This window comes from Palaemon carinicauda, chromosome 39 (assembly GCF_036898095.1).
Source record: "Palaemon carinicauda isolate YSFRI2023 chromosome 39, ASM3689809v2, whole genome shotgun sequence".
NCBI classification, from domain to species: Eukaryota; Metazoa; Arthropoda; class Malacostraca; order Decapoda; family Palaemonidae; genus Palaemon; species Palaemon carinicauda.
The window spans coordinates 14,428,096-14,434,095 of NC_090763.1; the positions used below are offsets into that span (position 1 = coordinate 14,428,096).

At 43.5% G+C, this 6,000-nt stretch overlaps 1 protein-coding gene across 1 annotated transcript in view; it reads right to left on the bottom strand.

The window, feature by feature from the left end:
- The window catches only part of LOC137631016 (testis-expressed protein 9-like), a 104,846-nt gene extending 99,801 nt beyond the window's left edge, over positions 1–5,045 (bottom strand). The window contains exon 1 of the mRNA XM_068362563.1: positions 4,947–5,045. The gene's annotated coding sequence lies outside the window, so the exon portion shown is untranslated. The remainder of the gene's footprint in view (positions 1–4,946) is intronic.
- Between the last annotated feature and the right edge of the window lie 955 nt (positions 5,046–6,000).

Consider the following 6,000-nt stretch of genomic DNA (forward strand, 5'->3'; position numbering starts at 1 on the left):
ACTGCAGGATGGTCAGAGACCACAGGAGAGCGCTGGCGAGCAGGAGGGCGATGATCCTCAAAAGAGCGCTGACGCTCAGAAGAGCGCTGACGAGCAGGAGAGCACCTGTGCGCTAACACTGCAGAAGGGCGAGCAGAAGAATGCTGGCGCGCTAAGCGCTCCTCAGGAACCACAGGATGTAGGATGTCCTCAGGAGAGTGCTGTCGAGGAAGGCGAACATCAGGAGAGCACCGGCGAACAGGTGAGCGCTGACGAGCAGGAGAGCAATGACGAGCAGGAGAGCGCTGACGATCAGGAGAGCGCTGACGAGCAGGAGAGCGCTGACGAGCAGGAGAGCGCTGACGAGCAGCAGAGCGCTGACGAGTAGGAGAGCGCTGACGAGCAGGAGAGCGCCTGTGCGCTAACACTGCACGTGAAAGGGAAGAATCCCTTTGCCCCGAAGGGACCGTTGCCCGTCGGGTGACGAGGTCCCCAGAAGGTGAAAGTTCCCCAGAAGGTGAAGTTCTAGCAGGAGTTGGAGAATGGTCTGCAGAGAGGTCCAAAGGAGCAGGAGCTGTAGGCTGAGTACGACGAGGAGAGTCCCCTTCGGAGGAAGAAGATCCACAAAGGCGCCTCTTAACCCCCTTATAAGGGGAAGGGAGCCCCTTGCGACGCAGCGGACGGTGAGCCTTACGGCGAAGGCGGCCACGGGGAAGATCATCAGGACCATCAGTCCTCCGAAGGGGAGTCTCAGTCAAGGCACTACCCTTACAGGGAAGCTGAACAACAGAAGAGCCCGTAGGACTCACTTCCCCCTTCGAAGGATATTCGGAAGGGGGAGGAGAGCCGTCAGCACCATTATCCTCAACTGCACCTGCAGAGGATTGCCCAGACCCGTCGGAGGCCTCTGCCACCACGACGTCGACGATAGACAGAGGGTCTACCTCTGCTACCGCCGGCGACTGCTTAACGACGGCCCCCAACGAGACAAGGTCAATCAAGGCGACCCTGGAGGGCAAGCCCTTAAGCCCCAGGGGAGCCCAAATCTGTTAGAGATCATCATTAGTCAATGAATTATCAACAACCTCCCCCGGAGGAGGAGGGGGAACCGCCCCACTATGGGAGGCGACGCCCTCTCCCCCCACCCAAGGTCGGGAAACAGAACTAGGGCCTGCTCTACCACTCGGCCGACTCTCGAGGGGGAGCTTCGGAGGAGGTTTGGGCGGCGAAAGAAGAGTCCCGAGAACCCTCCTCCTTCAAGGCAACCCCCGAAGGAGAACGGTCTCTCTTGGACTTCTTCTTACGCCGGCGGCCAAACCTCTCCCACTGGGAGGCAGACCACACCCTACACTCACTACACATGTTTTCCTGGTCACACCGTCGGCCCCGACACTGAGAGCAAAGGGTGTGAGGATCCGTCTCTAAGGCCGACATAAAGGGCCCACAAGGGCGGCCAGCAACACCAGGACACGTACGCATAGTAAAGATAATAATAATAAACGGTAGTCAACTTCAACACACACACAAGCTGTAGTAAAGAAAAAGCAGAAAAAAGATTAAAGGCTGTCAACGAGGACGATGGACAGACACGTCTGTTCATCGCCGAGCCAAAAGTGAAGTGAAGCAAGTCACCGGTGTATGGGGGGGGGAGGGGTAGCAAGCTACCCTTCCCCTACCCCCTCGCTAACTAGCGCGGGGGTAATTAACCCTCATTAAAACTATTGGCTCGTCATTTCAGCATCGCTAAAAGGTAAACCCAATGTAAATAGCGTGGTTTGTATTTCGGTTACGGAACAATTCTGTCTTTGTTAGAAATAGATGCGTACTCCATACTCATAAGAGGGGACCCAACACGGGGCAACCTCCTCGAGGACGAGAAAAAGAGAGTTATCTCTTGGAAAAGAACATCGATAATGTCCACAGCATCCGTTTCCCAGCCATGACCAAGGGGCATTTTCTTGGTGACACGAGGGACAAGGAAGTCTACATCTACACTAGATCAGCTACAACTGGAGAAGTAACACTTCTATAGGTCACCCATCCAAATACTGACCAGATCCCACGTTGCTTGTCTTCACTGATCAGATGAGAAGCAGTGTTTCCAACATAGTATGGTCCTTCACACTTAGGGTTGGTCGAATAAGCTTGTCTTGACAAGAATCCCGCTGCATTCAACTTTCTGGAACAGCGGGACGGAAAAAAAGGGTGGAATGGGGTTATGTCTCCTGATGCATGTAAGAAGGGTCGAAGAGAGGATTCATGTAATAGGCCCAAGAACCATAAAAAAAATAAAACAGATTCTTGACCTTCTGGAGAGAGGGGAAGCAAATAATCCCAAGGGATTATGTTCACAAGATTCGTTCAGAGTCATCAGAGGAGGCAGAGGCGAGTGGTCGGAAGACTTCTACTGTGGCAACCGCTGCGTACAACTGTGTTCTACCAGACTGGTGGAAGCATATAGGAGCTGGTGCATGCGCAACCAACGAAGCTAGTTCATTCAATGAAGATGTCGACTTGTAAGGTAACCATGTACCAAAAGGAAGAGACAGGGTGCAGAAGAGTCAACCTAGTCCCTTAGACACAGCACATCAGCCCACTAGTAGTAGTAGGAGTGGTAATAGTTGTGATCGTGGTCCAATGAAAACGTTCGTAAGGTATGAACGTTTGAGAGTGTTGATGAAAACTAGCGAGTCGATGGATGCATTAGAAAACCAATAGTACTGTACTTCTATGAAATAACAAGTTCTCAGTGGCAAGTAAGGTACTGTATTAATCACCAACGTTGACACTTATGCTTTACCCCTCTCATCAAAGGTGAGAGCTGGATTATTTTCCAAGAGGGGAGAGTGTGCTAAACTCCCTCAACTGCATATCATGGTAAGCACTACCGGAGTAGTGCCACTCGCAGAAAAAGAAGGTTACCTGGCCCACCACTGAAGTTCTGAGTCATCTAGAAGAGGAGAATCACTCACATACTCTAAAGCGATTGAGGAAGCCAAAGTGGTAGAGCGCTCTACGTAAGATGAAGAGAGCAGGAGGGTCTCACTTGGAAGAGCAGAGTGCATGCTTGAAGTGAAGATTGTAGCCGGAAGATATCTGTGATCCTTACCAGAGAAATCTCTGAAGAATGAAGTAGAAGAAACCCACCCCCAGGAGAATGATGAGCATCTGGCAAGTGACGAGCAGTCGGAGAGTGATAAATGACTGGCGAACGCCACAAGGCTGGAGAACAGCGAGCCAAAATCGAGTCCAAATACGCAGGCGAGTGTCGAGAACACTTAGGCTGTTGGACAGACTGTCGATGATGATCTCGCTATGACGAGACAAGGCAAGTCACGAGATGAAGAGTGACACTCTCTAGAAGAAGGGCAATCTCAGCAAGGGGTGAGGCGAGGAATGAAAATCACGGTGACGAGTGATGGACACACGATGCACTCTTGCCCCGCAGCTGAAGTAAGACGATCGCCCGAAGGCGAGTGGCGTGCAGCTAGTGGGTAGTGAGATTACCACTGGTGATCTTGTGAGGTGTGAAGGTCATGAGGTGACGAGTGACGATCATGAACAACAAGGCGACGGTCATAAGGTGATGAGCGACGATCAGCCGAAGACGAGTGATGAGTAGCTGGCAATTCCCTCGCAGTTGGTGAGTGAAAAAAAGCTGACGAGTGACGAGAGCCCGAAGGCGCAACACAAAGGTCCTTGACAGGGATGAAGAGACATCTCCTTACTGCAAGGGGGTGAGAATGTCCATGGTGATGAGGAGTAACGAACTCCGAAGCCTGACAAACCCCCAGAGGGTAACGTCTGCGCGGTTCCTTCGGAGAGAGAACCTGTTCTGACTGAGTGAGATGATAAAAACATTGGTTTCTCGAAGGTCTCGGGAACGGAGTCTCTATCGGGGTTCTCACTCGCGAGCGAGAGAGGTAAATACTGTACCCGCAGGAAACTCGCCTCGGACTTTGCTCAGCATGGGGAAAGTGTAGTCTTTGGCGACGAAACTGCAGGTGCTGCGATGAGATGTAGCTGCAGTCATGGTGCATTGTATGCTTACATACAGAAAATAATAAAAAATATAAGGAGCCTTCATACTGTAGTTGGTGGGTATGAACGGGTCTGTATATAAGTAAAATGTGGGTAAATGTTTACTATAATACGATATTTCTAATAAAGAAAATTATTAGTGTTAATGTTGTATATATGAGTACCTTGAACTGTTCAGATATAAATAATTGGGGAAAACATATTTTACAAATTTCAAATGTTTTAAAATTCCAAAAGTTATGGCTGAAAAAACATTTTAAAAGGGCAACACAAGAACACCACCTAACCTAAGGCTTCAAGCCTAAACCTATCTACCTACCCATGTAGGGCTCTGCACACCATGACCGCAGACCTTAAACAGCCGTAGCCATAGTCTTAGCTTACCCTACAACTGATATTCAACACTGTGGTTGTTTCCCTACTGGCTTTACTCCTAGCAAGGTTGCATTAAATCCTAAAATTCTGTCAAACGTAAAAATAAAATCATATTTTGTAAATCGTAAAAATAAAATCAAAAAGATTTTATAAAGCATAAAAATAAAATCATAATATTTTGTAAATCGTAAAACTAAAATCAAAAAGATTTTATAAAGCATAAAACTAAAATTATAAGATTTTATAAATCGTAAAACAACTTTCGCAATATCGAAGTTTTATAACAATAAACATTTTCCCCATAAAATACATTTGACAAGTAATAAAAAATTCTACGTATGTCCTAAATACACCCAGAATATTCAATAAATTTATAAATATTGATAAATTTACAGAAACTAAAAAATAACCTATTGAGAACTATGGGGCGAGGTACCATAAATGAATGGTACAAAGACGTCCAATTATTACTAACAACTATTCAACAGTAATACAATAAGTAACTAGAAGAGTCGCTTATTTAATATACATACTGTATATATGTATTATACCTTTCCAACTCCAACAATAGATGGCTTCTGTTATATAATGTATAATATTAAAACTCCACACTTTTGTTTGTTTGGAAATTTTGAAAGCTGTCAACAAAGATATGCGACCTAGACCTATGTTTGCACTTTTCCTATGGAACGGCTCCTCAGTTTTATTTTGTATTATATTTTTGTCTTCTCTAAATATACATTTTTTTTTTATTTTACTTATAAATACTATCTTATTTGATATAGATAAATTACTTTAGAGTTATGTTATGCGATTTATACCTGCTTTGGGTTTTCCTATGAAACGTCTCCTCAATTTTATTTTTTGTAATATATTGTCTTCTCTAAATATACAAAACTTTTACTTTACTTTTAAATACTATCTTACTTTATATAGATAAATTATTTTAGTTCAATTAGCTCACCCTTTTTCAATCGTAAGAATTACCTGGATTGAGTTTTTTTTTTTTGTCCTCTAAATATACAAATATGTTATGTTATTTTATTTTTAATTACTATTACTTAATAAAGATAATTTATTTTAGTTCAGTTAGCTCAGGTTTTTTTCAAGCGTAAAAATTACCTGGATTGAGTTTTTTGAAAATACAAATTAACGAGTATAAATAATTACAGGGCAATTTAAAACAAACAAACAATAAGTAGGCCCACATAAGCTTATTTCATGAAGTTTTATTAAAGTAGAAATTTTCGCGTTTACATATATCTTTGTATAATATCTTAGTCGTCTACGGGGAAATCAGACACAAATCTTTTTATAGTCTATATGTTAATTATCTGTTTTAATGTTGTTAATATTTTTTTTAAATATTTTATCTTAATTTTTCATAACTTCTTATATCGTTTATTTCCTTATTTCCTTTCCTCACTGGGCTATTTTTCCATGTTGGGCCCTTAGGCTTATAACATCTTTCTTTTCTAACTAAGGTTGTAGCTTGGCTTGTAATAATAATAATAATAATAATAATAATAATAATAATAATAATAATAATAATAATAATAATAATAATAATAATAATAATAATAATCTATTGTTTTGAAGTTTTAT